At 34.4% G+C, this 24,574-nt stretch overlaps 1 protein-coding gene across 4 annotated transcripts in view; it reads right to left on the bottom strand.

The window, feature by feature from the left end:
- Window positions 1–22,272, bottom strand: part of MGAT4C (MGAT4 family member C) — a 611,229-nt gene extending 588,957 nt beyond the window's left edge. For all 4 annotated transcript variants that reach the window (XM_060305864.1, XM_060305862.1, XM_060305865.1 and 1 more), the window contains exon 1: window positions 22,073–22,272. The gene's annotated coding sequence lies outside the window, so the exon portion shown is untranslated. The remainder of the gene's footprint in view (window positions 1–22,072) is intronic.
- Window positions 22,273–24,574: the final 2,302 nt, after the last annotated feature.

Here is a 24,574-nt window from a genome sequence, read left to right as displayed (position 1 = left end):
CAGACATGATATGACCTTTCGGTTTTTTTTTTTTTTTCCCTGTGACTTGGCATACAGTTCTATATTTAATCAAATTTTCAACAGTTGCACAACTTTCTCAGCTTTCAAAGAACCCAAATACGTAAAATTCACTACACTACAGATTATACATAATTTATTCTCTATAAATATATAATACTAAAATTTCTTAAACTGTCCAATGCAAAATACTAGTTTCTTAGGCTGTCAATAGGTAGTGTACGAAAAAAGTGTACTGTGCTCAAATATATTTAGGAAAAGCCAAGGTAAACAGCATAAAAGATATTTCTTTATTGTAAGATTTCTAAACTTTTCCTCGTGCCAATTAATGCACATTATTAAAACAACATATAGTAAGCATCAAATCCTATTTGTATTTTACTACAAAGAATACTTTTTTTTTTTTTTTGGAGAACCACATTACAAGGACTAACTTAGAGCTAATTTAGAATATTTTCATAGAACATTAAATAGAGCTCCACCATGTTTGGTTCAATGAATAAAAATATGGAAAGCATCCAATGGTGGAGTATCCTCAATTACATTAGAGCTCTATAGGAGATTAGAAACAAGAAGCAAATCTCAGCCTATATGGGAAGTCTTTAAGCCATGTATCCTCTTTGGTAAATCTTAAATGAAGTTAAATATAAACAAATAAGGCCTTCACTGGTGGCGCCGTGGCTGAGAGTCCGCCTGCTGATGCAAGGGACACGGGTTCGCGCTCTGGTCTGGGAAGATCCCACACGCCGCGGAGCGGCTGGGCCCGTGAGCCATGGCCGCTGAGCCTGCACGTCCGGAGCCTGTGCTCCGCAACGGGAGAGGCCACAACAGTGAGAGGCCCGCGTACGGCAAAAAAAATAAATAAATAAAATATATATATAAACAAATAAGGCATTCAAGAAAAAATATAATTAACTTAGTCATTAAAAATGAGTAAATATGCAATACATGAAAAGAAATTTTAAATGGTTGGGAAAATCCCAACAGAATATCAGCCCTCAAAGAGTTTGGACTTCGTTCTTCTACAATGATGTAGCTTCAGCCAGTATAAAAGTGCCTGACCAGGCACTTTGTAAATGTATATGGGCTGGGCTGATGAATGAATAAGGAATGGGTTAATCACTGAAGATGAAATAAACTATCACTTTAAAATGCAGTAGGGAAGATTTTATTATAGGTTCAGGCTATCTTCCTGTTTACAGTAGTTGTAGAAAACTGCAATGCGAGTGAGTGTTTAGAGTCACTGGGCATTTAGCCTAGTGGCTAATTTAGCCCTTAGTGCCTAATAAATATTTGAGGTAAGTTAAAAAGAAGCATTGAAAAACAGTTTTAAATTGCTGGCTTTGATTTTAAAATATAATGAAGAAGGCAACTGATACATTCTGTCATTATATCATTTACTCATTTCTCACTCATTTCAGCTGTCATGTATAAACATAAAGAGCAAAATGGAATATATTATACATAGATAAGAGAGGCAAATAGAATTACATGCTAGTGAGGAAATCCTCATTATTTCTGATAATGCGTGTGGAGAAAAGCAATCAGGAAAATGAAAATGGCTTTGAAATCTACAAACCTGATTGAATTATCTATATATTATTTCTCACCATGGGACCGCTGGCTCAGTCAATGCTATTTTTAAGTCTCAGAAAATTTCAGTGATGATGCTCAAGGTCCTGGGAAGATAAGACATTTGTGGTAGGATCAAATTAAGCTGCAAAGAGAGGGCAAGGTGTTAGCCTGGATATTTGGTGCTACAAGAAAAGACAGACCTCTGCCTGGGTATTAATTATATAGTGCTGCTAACAGAATTAGCTGCAAGATAAATAAAGCTCCAGATGATCAAAATCTATCTCCCTCCACTGTTCTCACACCTTGTCTGTTCCCTCCTACTCACACTGCCTGATGCTCTTCTTATAGTAGACATAAAAATATATTTGTTGAATAAGTATTTATTAAAATAATGTGTGGAGTAGTTTGTGTGTAAACTCACATTTTGCCAAGCAGACAGAGCTTGTATTTCCTGGAATTTCCCATACATACTCCTTGAGAATGATACTGAACGCTGTGGTATTTTCTTCTCTATAAAGCTTTTCTCATATGGTCTCATTTAAAGTTTCTTAAAATAAAGAGCACTACAATTTGATATAAGTGACTTTATAGGAAAAAGAAACTTTAATTATAGTTTATGAATTATTTTAGGAGATAAAGAAAAAAGGAAAGTTTTGAAAAAAGATCTGATTAGATCAAGCATTGAACAGGAATATAAACTGATACAACTTTGGGGGAAATAGTGATTTGAAAACACGTATTCCCTTTGTTCACAATTGTAATTCTAAGTATCCTCAGAAAAACATTTCTGGAAACTAAGACATGTCAAAATGTCATATTCATATACGAATATGAATGTTTAAAAATGGAGTAGAAGTCTACACCTCAAACCTATAAAAGTCATTATATCTGCAAATGGGGTAGAGAATCTGACTTCTTTATGCACATGGGCTAATTAAGCTTCTTAATATTGTACCTTTTAAAGGGAAATACACTCATATTCCACTGATGCAATATAAATGCATATGAAGGAAGAAGACAGGAAATAAATGTCAAAATATTAACTGTGGATAAATCTGGGAAATTGGAATATGAGTACTTGTTTTTATTTTTACTATTTTTGTATTTTTCAAAATCTGCAAAAGTAAAAGAGAAAAAAGGGATAGTTACTAATTACTTATAACCTCCCTCATTGCCATTCAAGGATTCAATGAGGATTTAACTTGTGAAAGACTGACTTCCATCTTAAGTTAAATAAAGGGGATTTCAAAAAGGAAGAATGGGAAGTTAGAGAACTAAAAGGCAGCAGAAAGAAAAGTAGACACCCTTAGAATCTATAAGAATGGGCGACCCTTTTGAGCAAATTAGTATGAATTAGAATGCTCTTGATAATATTAAACTAATATTATGCCAAATGTTCTTCGTACTGCAGATGTGGAGTGGGAAGGTAGAGTAAAATAAGTCAACAAGTTACACTTAAAATGAAAAAGATTACTATTATAGAAGATGGGGCCCCTGATGTTTGCTGCACATGGAGGAATTCCCTAACTCAGTCTTGCATATGGAGCGAGGCAGGAACGTCAAGAAACACTTTAAACCAAAGGTGGTGCTGGAGCTGAGACTGGAAGAGAATTAGAAATTACCCAGGTCATCCTGAGGTGCAGCAGAAGGTACAAAGGGACTAGAGAAAAGAAGAACATTTTTAGACTGAGTTTCTTAAGAAGAGAAAATGGGTCTTGTCGATTTCTCATGCCACAGTTCCAAATCTAGCAGAACAGGAAAAAAGTCTTTTTTTATTAATGAATCAAAGAACTAGATGACCATCTATTATATATTGTTTTCAATTTGCAAATTGAGGACAGTACTGTTTGTGTGAAACAAATAAAAAGCTTCTAAGTATCACAAAATTAGATATTTCTTAGTGTACAAGGAATACCCTATTTAAAATTTAACTTATTGTATATAAAGTTTTAATAATGTATCTCAACTCACAGAAATGTCAACGCTCTGAACACAGCCACATTTCAAATTTATATTTGCCTTAAATGTTCTTTGATAAAAAATCGATCCAAGTTTCTTCGTAACATTTACCACGAAGTGAATTTCAAAGCATTTTAATATTAGTTATTTTAACACTAATGAAATAATTTTTAAAATGCTAGTAAATTACAATATACAATGATATATTAGCTACTAATCTATTAATGATATACTCATTTGCATGAAGTTTCACAACTGCAAAATGATGTGTAAGATTATAAAATAGACATGATATTCTTATTTATGAATACATGAAAATCAAATTACTTATAATAAAAAATTAGAATTTGAGGTTTTAATTCTTTAAATATTGAGTACTTTAGGTCATTTTGGCAAGATTAATTCCTATTCTGGTAGTGTTGGCAATAAAATTCTATTTTTATAGAATCATGATCATAATTATTTTTCATATATAATTAACAGGTATTAATTAAAATCCTAAAATAAAGGTTTTCTTTACTGAATTTATCTGCAATAATCAGCAAAGATTTTTAAATTCTTTCAAGTTCTGTTTTTAGTTACTAGAATGGATGTTAGATAATATGTGTCTTCTTAAAGGATCCATTATTCCTATACATTTTTAGTAACTGTTTCAGATTTGCAAAATGACTAAAACCTGAACAATGTAAGCACAACAAAAGAAAAATTTTTAAAAATCAGAAACTACACCACACAGAGGAGCTACACTCTATTATTCCATTTCACATAAACGGCAGCTCACATTCATTCTGTGATCTTTTACCTCCAACTAAAAGCAAAATTATTGCTTTTCAATTAATATAGGCTTATAGTATTACATTCAATGACTGAATATTATTTGAGCTAATGTTAAGTATGTAATTTACTTAACTTCCATTATGCTAATGAACACTTAGGTTGATTCCAAAGTTTTTGTTAATATAGCAGGGAAGCTACTTGGACATATATCTTTCCATATTTCTGTGATATCTCCTCAGGATAAAATCTTAGAAGTGGAGTTGCTATTTCAAAGGAAGCTGGCCTAAGCTCAGGCATCATTTACAAAAGAAGGGTTTCCGTAATTCACCTTCTCCCAGGCTGAGTTATTTGTCCCTACTATGTGCTCCGATTGTGCCTATGCTAATTTATATTTCTGCACTACTATCTAGTATATTATGTGTCACTCTTCATAGGCTTCCAGAAGTGTAAGGACTATATACTATTTTGTATTCTTCTTACTTAGTCTTTAATAAATATTTGTTGATTTGCATGATAGTTGCTGACAGAATATAAAGACATAACACAGATCCATAAGTATCAGAATCATTACAAATACATTTGGGCTACAGAATGGTTGTGGGATACTGTAGGGCTCTAAAGATTTTCTGGGCTATACTTGATATGAAGCTACCCCATACTGGGTAGATTTTTTTTTTTTTTTTTTGCGGTACGCGGGCCTCACACTGCTGTGGCCTCTCCTGTTGCGGAGCACAGGCTCCGGACGTGCAGGCCCAGTGGCCATGGCCCACGGGCCCAGCCGCTCCGTGGCACACGGGATCCCCCCGGACCTGGGCACGAACCCACATTCCCCGCATTGGCAGGCGGACTCCCAACCACTGCGCCACCAGGGAAGCCCAAGATTTTTAACTCCTTTATCAAATAGACATGAAGAAACAAATAAATAAATCATATAAGTAATAAGTAGTATGAACAATATAAATATTCATGGATCATTATAGTCAGAATTTCTCTCTATATAATTTCTAGTATAGAATTCTACCCTACTTATAGAAACATAGATACAACCTAATTTCTTGTAATATATTTTCATAAAAACTTTTGATCCTTTGATTGCCTTTCTTAAAACTTGTGTGTCTGGGTGGGCCAAATCTAGGTGCTATGTACTGAACTGTGTCTTGGCAGAATTCATATGTTGAAGCCCTAACCCCACAATGTAATGGCATTTGCAAATGGAGATTGGGAGGTAATTAGGTTTAGGGGAGGCCGCAGGTGTGGGACCTTCATCATGGGATTAGGTACTTTATAAGAAGAGACAGCAGAGAGGAGTCAGCCACCTCCACCTTGCGTCTCCCTTCTTTCTCTTCCTCTGCCATATGAGGACACAGTGAGAAGGACACCATCTGCAAGTCAGGTAGAAAGTTCTCACCAGAACCCCCAACCATACTGACATCCTGATTTGGGGCTTTCAGGCTCCAGAACTGAGAGAAATAAATTTCTGTTGTTTAAGCCATCTAGTTTATTGTATTTTCTTATGGCAGCCCAAGCTGACTAAGACATTAAGGAAAACAGATTATTGACATAAGCATTGTCACTGATTCTGGTACCTAAGCAGATGCAACGTATGTATTTGCATATCTATTACAAATAAGAGTAGGTACCCAGGGTTCCCTTTTTTCTACATCTTTGCCAACATTTTTTATTTGTTGTCTTTTTAATGACAGACATCTAACAAGTGTGAGGATATATCTTATTGTGATTTTGATTTGCATTTCCCTGATGATTAGTGATGTTGAGCATCTTTTCAAGTGCCTGTTGGCCATTTGTATGTCTTCTTTGGAAAAATGTCTGTTTGGTTTCTCTGTCCATTTTTAAACTGGATTGAAAGGGAACCCTGGTGCACTGTTGGTGGAAATGTAAACAGTTCAGTCATTATGAGAAATACTATGGCGCTTCCTTTAAAAATTAAAAATAGACCTTACTATATGATCCAGCAATCTCACTTCTGGGTATATCCACAGAAAATGAAAATAGGATATCAAAAAGATATCTGCACTCCACGTTTATTGAAGCATTATTCACAAGCCAAGATATGGAAATAGCCTAAGCATTGATCAACAGATGAATGGAGAAAGAAGATGTGAGGTATATACATATTAGATCCCCAGAACTTACTCACCTTCAACTATAAGTTTGTACCCTTTGACAAGCTTCTCCCCAATTCCCTCTGGTAACCATGATTCTACTCTCTATTTCTGTGAACTCGACTTTTTAAGATTCCACACATAAGTGATATCATGCAGTATTTGTCCTTCTCTGACTTTTCTCTCTTAGTATAATGCCCTTAAGGTACATCCATGTTGTCACAAATGTCAATATTTTCTTCTTTCTCATGGCTGAATAATATTCCATTGTGTGTGTGTGTGTGTGTGTGTACACACATATATAGGGATGTTGAGTTTATATATTTCAATAAAATGGAATGTAATTGTGGTAAGATGGATGGAAGAATATCTAAAAGAATGAATCTGCACAGATAAAACAACTTAATTGGAAAAAAAGTGGGATGAATTTAAAAGACAACATGCAGTTGATATGTCATTTATGTAGAAGAATAATGGAATCTTGGACAGGTTTAGAGCAGACTGTTAAAAACCTGTACATCATGATACAGCTTTTGTAATGCAGCTTAAAAGAAGATCACTCAAAATAAATGAATAGAAGAAGCAACACTGGCACCAGAGGAAAAGAATATAATTTTGTGACAGAGAAGAATCTAACACGGCTTATTGAAGAGGTATCATTGACTTGCACTTTGAAAGATCTTTGAAGAAATGCGATTTTTCAAAAATTTGACATTCTAGGTGTATCCAGTAGTATGAGCAAAAAGGTAAAAGTTGAAAAGGGCAGGCTATGTTTAAATCAGTAATTCTGATTATACAGAGAGATATACAGATATATATCAAACTGGTTAAGAGTCACAGTTCTAAATTAAATCATTCTCCATCACTTATAAGCAGTACTTAATTTCTCTTTCCCCAATTCCTTCATCTGTAAAATAAACATAATTATACTATTTAACCAACAGATGTGTTTTAAAATTGAATAAATACCTTTAACATTCTTAGAAGTGTATCGATTAAATAAATTGTTAATTATTTATTATGTCAGGAAAAAATTCTATTTTAATCAACAAAAAATATTAAGAAAAAGTCCAGTAATATTTCTTAATCCCAACACATGTACAATATATCTATAAATGTCAGATATTGTTCTAGATGTGAACATTAAACAGTAACAAGAAGAAAAAAATTACTGTTATCGTGGAACTTATACTGGAGTAAAGGAGAAAGTAAAAAATATAATAACAACCATTTTAGACTTATAGTCCAAGATGGAAGACCTTGAACTCACCTCCTCTATGGACACACAGAATCTATACCTATATATAGACCAATTCCTCCTGAAGAAGAACTGAGATCTGACTAAACAGCTTTTGTACAACAATAGAAGGACCACATAAAAATGCGTAGGAGAGATGAAGCCATGATATCAACAGAGACCCCACTCCTGACATGGAGACCTGCAGTGGGGAGACATATTACTGAGGGGGCCTATGTGCAAACTTACCCACCCTGGGGCACAACAAAAAAGCAGTGGTTTAAAGGGCACCTAAACAATATGTGAAGGAAATCCGTGTGCTAACCCTAGAGCATCTGCCAAACAAGTGGGGAAGTGGTGGAACTCTCCACTATTTTGTGTGTAGGCCATTTTGTATGTTCCCCCTCTACCTTGATGGCACAGGTAAGAAATACGGCCCAAATACTCTAGCTGGCCTGCCAGAGATCCTTGAAGCCCCTGGCCTACACCAGCTGTAGCCACTCCCCAAAAGGTGGCCCTGACACAGCACACCCTGAAATCACCTCAGGCCATGCCCACTCCAGCGCTAGCCATCCCACAAATGCAGCCCTGACTCCGTGTGCCCCAGGATACTCCCTGACTTGCACCCACTCCAGTTCTAGCCTTTCTGCCAAAGCTGTCCAGCACACATAGTGTACACAGAGGATGCTTTTACACAAGAGAGTCAACATTTGTACAAGTGGATCCCCATTGAAAAAAATAGAAATAATGGAATAAAGCTAATATATAATGCAAAAGAGGGCTTGAAACTACATATTTAAAAGAGGGTATCATATCCCAGGGAAAAAAAATCATCCCAAATTGTCAACACTGAAGCACACCCTAGTAAAATTACTTGACATCAAACATAAAAATGCCATAAAAAAAGGTGCTATAGGCAGTCAGGCAAAAAAATCTCCTTTAAATTGAGATTAAGCCAGAAAAATGGCTAATCTCAGAATTGTTCTGAAGAGTCTTCATGTGAGAATAAAATGTAAAAATAAGGAAAGAAACTATGAATCAAAGAGTTTATTTGAGTCAAATAATTTTTCAAGAACAAAAGCAATAAAATATTTTTCTATGAACTATTTCTAATATAGGTACTAATCAGCCAATCAAAAGACTACCAGAAAAACCCTATGGAGTTAGCAACTGTGGAGGCATTTTACACATTTATCTATAGATGTAAGATTAAAACAAATGTGGGGTTTGGGGTGAAGAACAGAAGGTATGCTCAATGAAGAAATGATATAAACACCAAAGTTGGAGGAAAGAATAAAGAAAGCAGGAGTTATGCTCATTCTTCACCTTTCTGATAATAGCTTACAACAAAAAAACGGAACTCATAAACATTTCTCAAATTATTACATTTAAATTGGCTAAACTAAATTTTTAAAAGAGAAAGATTTTCATACTAGATTTCAAAAGTATCCTAACTCTCTGCTGTATATAAACGATAAACCTGAAGCAAAATGATTCCTAAAGATTTTTTTAAATGTGCAAAGACATAGGCAATTCAAACGTAAAGAAGCAGAGTCTACAATATCAGTAATAAACAAGGGTGAATTCAGGCCAAAAAGCATTAACAGCACAAATCAGGGGTCTTTATAACATTAAAGGGAACAAGTAATACTGTGGATAAAATAATTATGATCATCTACATATCAAACAAGCAGTTCAAAATGCATAAACAAATATATAGGGAATACAAGGAGAAGAAAATACATTAGAGAATATTTAATTTCAACTCTCTGAACCTTTAAGATATCAAGGGGACAGAGAACACTTAAAGATAGAAATTATATATTTTTTAAATTTAATTTTATTTAATTTATTTTAATTTAATTTAATAGTTTTAATAAGTGATGGAGCTGAGTCTCAAACACATCATCACTGGTTCCAGAGACTAAGCTGCTTACCAGCATCTTATATTGTGATACTAAAGTGTCTCTTGAAGAGGAGACAAAAAATCTCTCTTCTGATTAAAACAAGAAATGAGAAAATGAGGGTTGGATGTTTAAGAAAAAAAAAACTATTAAAATAATTTTCTGAAAGAGCAACAGACTGCAGTAATGAGGAGGTTAGTATGATTGGCAAGAGTGCTAAGAACCTACTTCAGGTCAATTGGAATGATACAGGGGTACTTGATGGTTCCCAGAATCCAAGAGCAGAAAGTGAGTGCAACCAGGACCCAGAAAAGCTATTCAGACTATCACTACGTCTCCTACTGTGACTATTGGGTGTCTCATCCCCACTTCCCTATGCTTCATTCTCCCATATTGCTCTCTGCAAACTGCCTTGTTCTTTCCCATTTGCACACAGCCAACAAACTGCTGACAAATTCCTGCTGTACTTGACTATCCAGTTTAGACACCAAATCAAGATTGATTACAGTTTGTATAACCCTACTCTAGATTCTAGCGAAAGAGAATTTAGTTGCTGTAATTTAGGTCATGAGGTCATAGTTATCCTCTACTAATCTGGTAGGATGCAGGGCAGGATCAGCTAAAAAAATGGCTGCAATTCAGGAACCCCAAAAGTCCACTGTAAGTATCTCCCATTTTGCACATGAGGTAATTTAAGATATTTACTCAACTGCAAGTTAAAAAGTATACCCAAAGTTTTCTTGATAGATCCATGCCTTCAATAATGTCATCACAATCATTTTTGTTTAAATGATGCCTGCAGAGTAAAACCTAACAGGCAATGTCTTTTTACCCAAAACAGTTCATTGCATTTTTCATCCATGGATACATAGGGATCATAATGAAAAGCATTCCACAGAAATAGTGTTTTGTGCGTAGTGGGCATGTGTCAGAATGGGGTAGTTTCTGTGAGAGTTTGCAGGGCTCTCCTTAGGCTGATGCATTACAACATTTCTAGTTTGTTTCTGGAAATCAGCAACTGAGTTAAATTGAAACATAGTAAGAATGGGGAATGTTCTGCTAAATCTGAAGTAAAATGTTAACTTTGTAGTTCTATAATTTTATCCAATTTTTGTTTCTTCTAAAATATAAGGTACAATAAAATTACTATTTCAGTTCAAAAAGAAAAATTCCAAAGACAGGCAAAGAAACTCCTTAGTTATCTCTGTTACTAATCCTCTATATTTCTATGGTAACTGAGAGAATATGGTACTTAATGTTTTTTAGAAAAGCAGTTCAAATTTTAATAGATGGCAAAATTGAATAACATAATTTATAGAATTAAAACGAAAATATTTCATGGTAATAAATTAAAAGATACAAGACATTTATTTGTTTATTGGAAAACTGCTTTAGTATGAGAGCACATTCAATTGATAGTAAAGACTGGGCCATTTTAATAGCAGAAAGAGACTAAGTTGCATTTATAGCATCCATGAGAATAATGATGGAAAACAGAAATCCAAAATCTGTGTTTCTGGTGCAATCATGGACATGGTCCAAAACATTATAAAACAGGAAAATATTTGTATTCTCTTAAATAACATATGCACTATTTTTTTATAATTTATAGAATAAATATTTTACAGTGTTTTATGTAAACAGAAGTTTCTACTGGATATTCAACATTAAAGTACCATGTCAGAATCAAAGGAAAGAAGCCATGACCAGAGTTCTAATAGACTTAGATGGAGTTGAAGGTACAGCAATGGATGCAACCACCCAGACTGAGCAAATATAGAACAAAGAGAGGAAGGTGAACAATAAAACTTTATACTTAAAAGGTGAACAAAAGAAAAGTATATTGGGAAAAGGTGCATTTCACACATTTAAACTAATAAAAATTGTTGCAGTAGACCATATGTTTGGTTTTCTGACTGTGAATAGCAGAAATAAAATCCATTTAAAGTAATACATTTTGCTTCATATCCAAGTTACATATTTCAAAATAAAAGACATGAATAAAGACAGGGTTCCATGTCAATTAGTCACAAATAAATGAAGTAGAAAGATCATCATGAAGTATAAGCCTCCTAGAAAGGTTTGCGAGCTGCCTGGGACATTGGTAAATTTAGAGAATGACAGGAACCATAGAGATAATCAGGCTAGCACACAGGTGGCCTCAGTCATCCATATGATTTAGAAATTGATACCTAACCTGTTTTCATTACGTTAGCAAACTCTTAATATCAAAACTTAAACAGCTGTCACATAATAATTCATGGTAGTTGTTAAGATTAAGCACTAAAAAATTCTAGAAATAGAAAAATATGCATTTTAAATGGAAAATCTGTTACCAACAAAAGGGTTCAATAAAGCTTATTATCTGTAGACTTTATATTTCTAAAATAGTTTATTCAGTCAGAAAACATTAAAACTTTTACAAGAATTTTTTTTTATCTTCAATAGGAATACAACAAGCAATATAATAAAACAAATTAGTCTGTGTATTTGTCATTTATATTGCTGTTTTGAGATACATTTTATATAAAGCAAGTAAATAAGATTATTTATATTTAAAACAAGTACCCTAAGCTTTTCAGGTGAGAATATATAATTATGCATTACCTTAATATACTTCTACATACAAACTTTTTTTTGAATTAGTTAGCTTTGCTTCATTCATAGCTTTTAGAAAAAGAGTCCTGTAAACTTCAACATAGTGTAAATTAATTTGAACGTTAGTTTCCAAGTACACATTCATGCTATGAATAGAGAATCTATAAAATAAACACAGTCTTCACTCTTTGAGAGTGAACAACTCCAAAAAATAAACTCAGAAACAATCCATAGGCACATTACCTGGTTAATGGATAAACAAAATTTGGTATGTCCAGAGAGCGAGATATGATTTGGTAATGAAAAGGAGCTGCAACACGGATGAACCTCAAAAACAGTATGCTAAGTGGAAGAAGCCAGACACAGAAGACTACATATTGCCTGATTCCATTTATATGAAATGTCCAGAAAAAGCAAATATAGAGAGGCGGAAAGTAGATTAGAGGTTCCCTTAGGTTGAAGTAAGAAATGAAAGTGACTCTGCGTAGAAATAAGATGTCTCTTTATGGTGATGGAAATGTTCTAAAACTGGATTGTGGTGATAGTTGCACAAACAGTAAATGTGCTAAAAGTAACTGAACTAGACACTTAAAACTTATGAATTTTATGGTATATAAATTTACCTCAATAAAGGTGTTTAAAAGGAGGGTTTATCCTATAACTATGTGTGCTTTTCAGAGATTAAAATAAAAAGGAAAATACCTCCTCTCCAAAAAGAGTAAACTGATAGGAAAATACAAATCTCAATTTTGTATGTATTAATTTGTAAAAGTACCAGATGTGATGCACAATAGTAGTTTTAAAATAATATGAAAGATTGTTTAAAGTTTTGAGCTGGCTGATTATGCCCACCTACCACTAAAAATAAGGATGGTTACAAGTACCAGCAAGATACTACATGCAAAGTACTTATCTAATGTTAATAGTCTAAAAAATACATTTAATTATATAGTCTATATAACCTTCCAAACCTCTAAAAGCAGCTCCTAAATAACTACTAGACTTTACCATTCTTTAAACACATTCTTACAATTTAAAAAAACATTTTGAGGAACTGAGTAACTATTTCAAATAAATCAGCAGTAAAATATAATGCAACAATCAAAACTTTCTACAAGACTTTAAAAGTTTGATATATGTCCATTCAAGCTGTTAACATTCCATTCAATCACAGAAGCATTATATTTTCCCCTTGCTTTTCTCAATTTATTGCTGCAAAATTATCAAGTGCATTTATAACTTAGAAGTAATTTCAGTGACCCAAAGCAAACGACTGAGGTTGCAATAATTTTTTTGACATTAATAATGTTTTCATGGCACAAGTGTTTTGTTCTTTTGTTTGCTTGTTTTATAATTGTTGTCACTTCTCCTGAAGAAAGAAAACTGATCATTTTCTTGTCTGAATTCTGACTTGTCTATTACATTACAAAGCTTGAAAAGAGCTTAAGGGAACATTTCAATAGCAACCTCACAATAACTTGACTATTTTTGTTCTCTTCCCCAAAGACAGAAATAATAGATAAAGGGAATGACAAAGCATGTTGACATACATATCTATGGTTCTTTATACTGCATCTGTGTAGTGGGAAAAAATGCATAGATGAATATATTTTAAAAATGATCCTTTAATAAGCAATGAAAATGGCTTATTACTGAATTTTACCTCATGAATGTATAAGGTAACACTCTAGTGTATAGTGTATGTATACACACACATGTCGACGTTTACATCTATGCCTTTCAGTGGCCAGACCTACCTGTCCATGTTAGAGCATGGGTCTGAGTCTCAGACTCCTTGTCTGTTCAGTATCTCTGTGTCTGTATCTGCCTGTCTGTGCTTACCTTCCTGTCTATTCATCCATATCTCTCTGTATATATTTCTGGCTGGCTGTCAGTTTGCCTGTCCCTGTATATTGGTCTACCATCCCTGTCCCATTACCAGTTCCTATCTGTCAATCTTTCTCTACATGTCTTTTGTCTGTCCGCCTGTTACTGTTTGCATACCTGTTGGGCTGTACGAATTGGTCTGTAGGTATGTGTCTGTCTATCCATGACTCTATCTGTTTATGTGTACATATATGCAAATTAAGATTTTCCCTTTAGTGTAAACTCTACCCTGTGGTCTATGTGGGTGTTTACCAAAGGTTCAGAGATAGCTATTAGGGGTCACAAAATGAAAACAAGACTTGAAGCTAATGACAAATACAACTATTCTCACTATCAAAGGAGAATACATAAAAACTTAAACTCTTCAGAGAATTCTTGTTATGTGTATATCCCAGTTCCCAACATTATTCTCAAGATCTAGCCCACCCCTACCCCCACTGACAACCTAGAAATCATTATCTTCTTTTCAATGTTATTCTTCATTCCTTCATGTAAATTCCACCAATTCTCCTAAAGATTTTCCTTTCCCTAGAATATTCCCAATTGACTTCATAAGGATAATTCAAAGGAGAAAAAAAAAAAAAATCCCTGGTAGAATATTTTCTAACACGTGAATTATTTTGTGAGGAATAACACTAAGTAAAAGTATGGTGGGAGAGAGTTGCAAGATAAACCAGGGTGGGGTTTAATGCTCTAATTTCTATATATTTCAGGGTCCATTTACTAGTGAGAAGATGCTTCTCAATAGTATTCTGCCTGTGAAGTAAAGATTTGTGTTTCAAGTCTTCTGTGGGTAATTCTTGAAAAAAAAAACACAAATACACATGACACTCATAGACATGCACACAAATACCTTCACACATACATTCACCTGCCTACTCACATACTTCTTAAAGATAAATAAAACTATTTTTAGAGAGAATAAATCTAAATTCATATTAAAAAATAATTCCGAAACAACAGAATGCCCATATTATCCACCAGTCCCAATGAAAATATACAAAGAAATTTTACTTTGGTTTTGCTCTAAATGAACAGTAACCTACCAGAGCCTAAAATAACAGGGCCCATTATAATAAATTCCTAAACAATAATAGTGTTTTATTAAGGTTCTTCATATACACAAGCATATATTTTAATTACTAGAAATTATAATTAAAAGCTGGAACTACTAAGACTGGTTTTTTACATTGATTGACTTTGGCAGGTGATTGACAACCTTCCACTTTATGATGATTATATTTCTTTATTAGAAATATAAACATCTGACAACATCACAAGGATTCAGTTATGCAAATGAGGTGACATAAGAATAATTTATAAAGTAGGTCAACTGTACTTATATCATATGGGAGTGTTGGCCTATTTTTCTTTTTAAAGATGTTCTACCAATTCAAATTTGGCTAGAAAATATGATTCAGTTCTACAAAAATACTGAAGGCATATCAGATGTATTGATGAAATTAAAAAGGACAACCTAGATATTCACACAGTACACAACATATGTTTCTTAGAATTAAAGCAGAATTGCCACCTGGCAGTTTTCACTCAAACAGGTCCTTGTACAAGCACATTCAAATCTACTACCTGTTGATACTATTAAAATGACTAGAGGGCTTCCCTGCTGGCACAGTGGTTGAGAGTCTGCCTGCCGATGCAGGAGACACGGGTTCGTGCCCCGGTCCGGGAGGATCCCACATGCCACGGAGCAGCTGGGCCCGTGAGCCATGGCCGCTGAGCCTGCGTGTCCGGAGCCTGTGCTCCGCAACGGGAGAGGCCACAGTAGTGAGAGGCCCGCGTACAGCAAAAAAAAAAAAAAAAAAAAAAAAGACTAGAAATAATGGAGTATTTATACCCAGTTGTCAGTTTGGTTTTTCATGGATTTCTCCATCTAATAGGAATTATTAAATTAAATATTAACATGCTTACAGGTGAAATTAAATATGAAATTCCTGTGAGTTTCAAAATTATACCATTTTGTTCTTTCGGTTTTCTAAAACTACCTTCTTTATCCATACTCTCTCACTATATGATATTTTAAGGAGAAAAAACATCCTAAATTATATTCTATGTAAGAAAAGACAAACAAATTACAAAATTAACTAAACTATCATAACTACTTCATTCACATAAAATGTAGGATTAAAATAAGCACTATATCATTTCTTCTCTCTTTCACCTGAATTGCTACTTGATACGTACTTTCCAACATTTTCATACCTGTTTCTACAGTAAACATGAAACTCTACCATGACCTGAGAGTCATTATGGTAGATTGATTACATGCCAGACTCTAGGCCAAAGATCCTGTATCCAAACTTTTACAAGTCACCTAAGTTACTTATGGTAAATAACCATGGGCAGTTGTTTCATCTCTCTATTCTCCAATTTTCTGATCAGTAAAATGATTATAACAGCAGATACTTTGCAAGGTAGTTGGTAGGTAACATGAGAAAATGTATGTTTAGTTTTCAGAATATCTTTAGCCCACAGAATATACTCAACAAGTGTAAGCTGCTATTATTATTATATATTTTTTCAGATTTTGTTCTAACGTTAGGACTTGAAAGGGTCATTTCAGAGTGAATGTAAAATACTCTAATCAAAATACTCTACATTAAATTGAGGTATTTGGAAGAATTTTAGCAGGAAAAAAAGGGCCAAGTTATATTTTTAGGCTAAAAATCAGTGGTGCCATCTGTAAAGTAAGGCTATCTCATGTAAGAATGTGGAAGTTTAGGAATATCTTCTGGCCAAACTTTGGAAGGATTTGAAAGACCTTTCTAGAACAAGGGTTGGAAAACTATGCTTATGGACAAATATGGCCCCTAAGAATATTTGTTTTTGTTGTTGTTTTGTTTTACATCTTTAAAGGGTGAATAAGGAGAAGGAGGGAAGGAGGAGGAGGAAGAATATGTGACAGGAACCTCATTGGGTTCACAAAATCTAAAATGTTTAACTGTATTAATTCGCTAGGGCTGCTATAACAAAGTACCACCGCTTGAGTGGCTAAAGGAGCAGAATCTTTTTTCTCTCACGATTCTGGAGGTTAGAAGTTGAGATCAAGTGTCAGGGGGTTGCTTTCTTCTGGGGCTTCTCTCCTTGGCTTATAGATGGCCATCTTTTTCCAGGGTCTTCACATGGTTTTCCCTTTGTACGTATCTGTGTCCAAATTTCCTCTTCTTATAAGGACACCAGTTATATTGGATTAGGACTCACCCTAATGACCTCATTTTAACTTAATTACCTCTCTAAAAGATCTATCTCCATATACAGTCACATTCTGAGTTACTAGGAGTTAGAACTTCAGCATATGAATTTTAGGGAGAGACAATTCAGCTCATAACTCTTATTGGTAGGCCTTTCATAGAAGAAAGCCTCTGCTCAGAAGGCTGAGGAGGTTATATCTGCCACAAGTTAACCAGTATTTTCTTTGTGTCTCCTTTCCTATTAGTTTGTCAATACACAACAGACATAAGGAGAGAATTACTAAGCTTAAAGATATCACTTTCCCATTAAGAATTTGCTGAGAAAAAAAACACCTCAAGGGACTGTGGCTAAGCTGTTTAAGGTTAGGTCAAAGGGGCAGGGCTCAGTAAATAAGACAATTTACTTGGAGGAAACCATAGGTAGGAGAAGTATGTAGGTGAGCACAAATCTGGGATCCCCCTCAAAAGGTGGTCTGAAGATCAAACTGAATACAGGAAACCGAATATCAGAAGTGGGCATGGAGAAGGTGATGTCATAAGAAAAACAATAATACTTATTAACATTTTTTAGCATAGTTGACCCTTGAAAAACTTGGGGGTTAGGGGCACCAACCCTCTAAGCAATCAAAAATCTGCATATAACATATAGTTAAGCCTTTCAAATACATGGAGGAAGGTTCCTCCATATCCTCAGTTCCACTTCCTTGGATTCAACAAACCATGGATCATGTAGTACTGTAGTATTTATTATTGAAAAAATTCTGCATATAAATGGGCCTGTGCAATTCAAACCCATGTTATTCACGGATCAACTGTACTTATATGAACAAGCCCCTGTAAAGCTAATTTGCAACATTCTGTCATTTATTCCACACCACCATATGAATATCATCCCCCCCCACACACACACTTGTACAAATTACAAAACTGAGTTGGAATTAGAATACAGATTTTAATCTCCAAAGTTGGGGATCAAAAAACAATAGAACAAGGACTTCAAGGATCTTTTGGAAAATGAAGTCAGATATCCAAACCTTCACCTTCTCCTTATTGATGAGTAGGTAAATTCATAGATTTAAAACAGGATTGGCACTGACCAAAAAAAGAAGAGCTTTTCAGCAGGTGCTTGCTTTTGTGTCCACATTTTGATCTAGTTAGAATGTGCAAGATACTTTCCTGTCATGCCCTTCAAAATAATTACTTGGTGGTTCCCTTTTATAAAAAAGACTTTTGTACATTTATTTCCAAATTCCAATACAAATACAGATATATACAGATATATAAGACCGACTCGTATTATGCTTAATTTCCCTCCCCATATAACTCACAATATTAAAGTAGGTTTTCTGTACACGCTTCACTCAATATGAAATGTATCTGAGAAATTCAGACAAAGTATTTTTCAGCAGTCTTGTCACCTAAAGAAAGCAGCTTCTAGCTTGGATTTGCATACTCTTTTTGTAAAGATTCAAACTCACAATTAAGGTCAACATCTGGTTGGATTTAACATTCGCATTTGACAGTTTCACTTTCATTAAAAAATGTTTAGCATTTTTCAAAGCAAAACCTGTCTTTTATTTTAATAAAAGTTTTCATATATTTGCTTTGTTCCTTGAGGGGTGGATTTGTATGCTTGAACAGCCCTGTGCAGTTGGAATTTTGAGGCCATCTCACTAGACAAGTTACTGTAGCAAAATAAAACGCAAATGAAAGGGGCAAAGGGCACATTATAATGAGCAAGAGGATTTACTGTTTTGTCTTCTATTTCCATATCCTTTGGGAGAAGGGAAAAGTGGAAAAATGAGATATAGTTCTATCTTCTTTCCCTGGTAAGTTATGGTTGATAATTTTGCTATTTGAAAGCCACAGGGAATATGCCAACTAATTTCTCAAACTAATCTTAAATTCCAGTTTTATCTATGCATGGGTAATGCTTTAGTAATTCTACAGAGTACTTTAGTGCCAAGCAATAACTACATTATCAATACATTATTTTTATTACCAAAACTGTTAAACAAATATATCTGTGATATTACACAGGTATACATACACATCATTAAAGAAAGAGTCAAGGTGATTTCAAATAGAACACACTGTATGTGAAACTATGATAAAATGCGTTCAAAAACAGATACTGCTTATTGAGCATATGTTGTGCACAAACTATGTGTTTGTTACTTAATGTGCATGATCTTTACTACCCACAAGAATTATCACAATTACACCACTGACAAGATAGAGGTATGGAGGAGATGACTGACCTACGCAAACTTGATTAACAGATTTAAACCTAGTTTTTCTTACCCCCAATCCAGTGTTCTGTCTACAATGACACTTTGACATATAAAACAGTTAAGGGAGAATTTGAAAACATCTGGATGATTAGTCTGGGATCTTCAGTAAAGCTGAATGCAAATTATTGACTGAATATAGGACTGTTCATGCCTTCCATACACATTAAGTAGCTACTAAAGAGTCAGACTTAATTGCCTTCCTCTGTGGGCACCAATTAGAAATCTTGAAATATTAATAAACTGGCTGATTTGGGAGAAATATCATTGTGTATTTTCTTCCTACATATTGCTTTTAAGCACCAAACATATCATGGGCACTCAATAAATATTAAATATTTAACAGCAACTAAAAAATGAAATTATGGTAATATATTTTACAATGAACTCACCATAAGATGAAGTAAAACAAGTTTTAGCACTAGATCTGGAAGCTGAGCAGATTTAGATAGCGGCGTAAGTGAATAACCCTCTAGGAAGGTAAGAGACACTAACATGACTGTGGTAGAAAAAGTTAATAGGAGGTTAGAGCAATAAAAAATTTTATTGCAATCTGAAAATTGAAACTGCCCCTCCTGGTTTTCATATTTGTTCTGTTCATCTAACATCCAAAATGTAAATTAAAGGATATATTTCTAATCTGCTGTCATTTCTTCCCCATGCCCAAACATGAAGTGAATATTATTTCATTATCTACTGGTAGTATCTTACTCTGAAAGAACATAAAGTGTGTTCCCTGAAGTTATTCTTTTTTTCCTACTTGTGCCCTCTTTTACACATAGTCTGAGATTTTCAGAAGAGCTAATTGTGATAATAATTTTAAAAAAAGGTGTTAAATCACTTTATCCTTTGGCATTCATAACTCACTGAATTGTGAAACTGAGACTCTCAGGAGTGTATACAGTTTCAGAAGCACACTTCTGTAGATTTAAATCAGAGCTACAAGTTATTGGGAAGAAATCAGGCTGGGAGCTAGCTCACTTTCTTCTTTCTTAAGTGAGTGGAGGGAAAAATGTTCCATAAGAGAGAGAAAAAGCTTTTAAAATGTTAGAATCCATAGGGAAACCTTAATTTAAGCCCCTGTTCCTCAATTCTTGTAAGATTCATGAAAAAAGAAGCACTTAAAAGTACTCTTTGAGGACTCTGTTCTCCTCCTTTTCCTTTTTTACAACCCCTCTGAGGATAAGAGAGAATGCACTTAAAGTTACTATTTGGGTGACTCAGTCCTTCTCCGTCTCCTTTATTCTTCTAATAGTCTCTCAAATGCTCCAAAGAAATGGGAGCACATTTAACCAGAGCTTTCATGAAGCTCAGCCACCATTTCCTCTCCCAAGCCTGTGATTAACCCATTGATGGGTCCACAAAGTCTGTGTAACAATCCAAACACGGCAGCAGAGACACCATGCTCCAGGCCACATGCACCGGCTGTTCTACCTGTCCTAGTAGTTATTTCTGACATGTAAAAATATTAATCCACGGTAGGTTTCACTGAGTGAATTCACACAATAATAAAATACTTAGAAGCATCAAAAGCCCTCATATCATATTTTAAAATATTTCTTCAGTTTTCATAAACTCACTGTGACTACTATGTGCTTGCTTTCTGTCCTACACCCCTACTTACTCTGACACAGAACAATGCCCTTCAAACGTATCTTTAACTTTTAAGAAACATGCACAGAAGTCACCCCTTCCTGTCTAATATATCACAGGTATAATAAGCTAAATTCCAGGTCAGGATAAGGCTTTCTCTATTTGTATTGGTTCAGTTAATATTCAGAAGTTTGTCAGCTTTTAACATTTTAGTGCTGAATAGTTTTGTGTTTTCTATAGATGTATTGAGGTTTTCGCTTCACAGAACAAAGTTGAATAATACATCTTTATAGTATGTGCCTTTAACTTAAACTATAGCAATTTATTTTAGTAAGATGCTTGCAAACTCAAAAATAAAGAGCTGCAAAGCCAACAAAGCACACTGATATAACATTCTCTTGAAGACTCTACTGGAGTTTCTTTAGGTACTTTTGTCCTTCATATATTCATATATCATAAGCATCAATGACCCCAAAATTAATAACAGCATTTGAGACAAAGTTTTGTATTTGGGAACATATGGAGAAAATATCATGATTATGTAAAAAGATTAAAACATGTATAAGGTTAAGTGAGTTTCTAAAGTCTGTATTTCCCTTCATTATATATTGCAGCTACAAAAGAAAATGCTCAAGAGAATTAATATGAACTTATGATAATGCCTGCAGCACGGTTCTGTTTTTGCCTATTTTTGCTGATAATGCAATTCAAACTATACCCTACTAATCTTTAGTAAAGGAATCCGATTATTCACCTATAAACATGCAGCAATAAGGTGTCATTCTTTAGTCAATACCGACTACTTAACATCTCTCTTTTTTACAGGTTTGGATCCCCAGCTCATTAGATCATTACCTGATAAATAGGGAGAGGGTAATGAATTGAGAAAATAACTACGTACCTTCAGAGAAAACCTGCCCGATAACAACAATCCATTAGAAAACTGGCAATATCCTCTGATCTATTGCCCGCAAAGCTATGACTTGATGGAGAGTTTCATTCCCTGTGCTCAGTTCTCCAGAAGAAAATCAGCACAATTTAAATATTTCTTGGAATGTGACAGCTCTCTAGATCCCTGGTTGCATTCTGTTCCCCAGGGAAGGCAATCTGGTGTTCCTGTGTGCATAGAGCAGTGAAGATGAATTGAATATGCTTGAGATAAATTAGGAATGGCTAAGTTAAAATTGTCGCTGCTCCAGACTCTCTCATCTGCAGTCTGTAAGCCTGTTTTTCTGTGAAAAAGCTAGATGGCAGGCTGCCTCAGTAAGTTCTTCTTAAGAGACACAGAGCATTTTCAATGAAGAAAAATTCTCCCATTATCTAAGCTAATGTGACTGCTGCTAAATCCAGTTTTTAAAGTGTCTACTGGCATGAAATTCATTTTCACTGTTGCTTTCTTTCAAACTACAGTCCAGAATCCATACTATCATGCTATATACATTTCTATCTGAGAGAAACATTTAAAGTTTTCAGTTAACATATTAAATCGTATCCCTTTTTGCAGTTTTAAGGATCATTTATGTACAGGAAATATCCTCTTTACATCCTAAAGTCATTTTATGAATTTTATAATATGTAGAGGGTTTTGTTTTAAATCACAGTAACTGAACATAAATAATTGTATTTTTATTAACAATTATTGTAATGCAGATCCACTTAGAAGTGTATCATTTTTAAACATCAGCTAAAATGCAGAAGTTATATAAAAATGAACAAGGGGAATGCAGATTCCTAATATGTGACCACAGACATAAATATTGACTCCGAATATCCTCCTAAAGAAAATAAGATGTTCCAAATAAAACCATCACATAAATTATTCCCTTCTATTAAAAATAAAAACAAGTCACTTCTGAATTCTGTTTCAGTTGAATATGTTGTTATATGACAATTTCCCCTAAATTAGAAAATTCTTTCAGAATTTTAATAATATTCTGGATTCGAGACTTAGAACACTTTATGTGGAATATTAGCAACACACAAAACACAGGAAGAAGGGTTATCAAAGTTTTCAGTTCCATTTCTTTATTTGGATCCTCTATATGAAACAGTGTTTACATTTTCAGAAAGAGCATTTAAAAAGCATCATAATCCATGAGTATATGTACGTTTTTTAAAATGCTGGCTAAAATACCCAATCTTAACTTTCTATACTTTTCTACATGGTATTTTGTAATGCTCTATGTCTGATTATTTGATGGATAAACTAATTGTTGCTTCCACAACAAAAATGGGATATATATATTGTGAGGGAGGCAATGATAATATAATCCCCTGGGAACCAACAGAAGAAGTAAATGAATATTTTTATTTTTCCTCCATTCACCCTGTAGCTATAGCTGATCACTTTACTCAAGAAGGTGGAGGGGAGAAGAAATAGGAGAAACAAAATAGAACACAGCACAGCAAATGCCTCCAGCCCTTCTCCCTCTTCAGAAGTGGCAACTCTGTAGCTGTTGTTGAGGGGAAAACATAGGGGAGCTGGAAAGAAGCAGCTTCAGCATACCAGTTGGGAACTATAGTTATCTAGCAGATTTTCAAAGACCATGAAAGAAAAACAAGGGAGAGAAGGAAGAGAGGAAGGGAGGGAGGAAGGGGAAAAGGCTATTTATGACTCTCAATTGCCATTTTAAAAAAGACTAAGGTGCTTAGCGCTGAATATACATAAAGCAAATGAAAAAAAGATAAAAGTTAATATATCCAATAACTGACAGTTGATTCGAAAATCCAACTACATTGCACATATGTGCATTGAGCATCCCAGATAATGTAATAGATAATTACAGTATTAAACTAGGCACACTTTAAGAATTTCAGATGTCTCTCTCCACTTAGAAACTGCCAATTTTACTAGCACTTATTGCAGTGATAAATTCAGGGCTATATGCAATTATGTATGAGTGATATCTAAACTATTCTTGAAGTATTAGGAATCGTCTCTTGTAGGAAGTAACATTTAGAAAAGGCCAAGTAAGCCTTGGTTAAAAGGATAAGGAATATTTCCAGGCACTGAGAACAAAGCCCCAAGGGAAATATGCATATCACATTTGGATAAATGAAATAGTTCAGTATGGCTGGAGTGTAGAGTGAGGTATGAAGGGCATGGAAGAGATGTGTCTGGAGAGATAATGAGTCCTTTATGCTATATAAAGGAGCTTGGACTTTATCTCTGAGGGTTCCTAAGTGGGAAAGATAAATAATCAGTGCATTACAGAAAGATTACTCTTCATGTCATGCTAGTCAGGTAGAAAATACTACTGCACACCTAGTTAGCCAAGCTAAACACTTAGTAGTCATACGATTCACCCCTTCTTCGTTTACTTCTAATATCCAGTTTATTATCCATTGATCCTACCTTCTTTAAATACCTTTTGCTATTTCTAGCTTTCATGGTATATTTCTA

This window comes from Globicephala melas, chromosome 10, assembly GCF_963455315.2.
Source record: "Globicephala melas chromosome 10, mGloMel1.2, whole genome shotgun sequence".
In the NCBI taxonomy this organism is placed as follows: domain Eukaryota; kingdom Metazoa; phylum Chordata; class Mammalia; order Artiodactyla; family Delphinidae; genus Globicephala; species Globicephala melas.
This window is presented reverse-complemented; position numbering and strand designations above follow the sequence as displayed.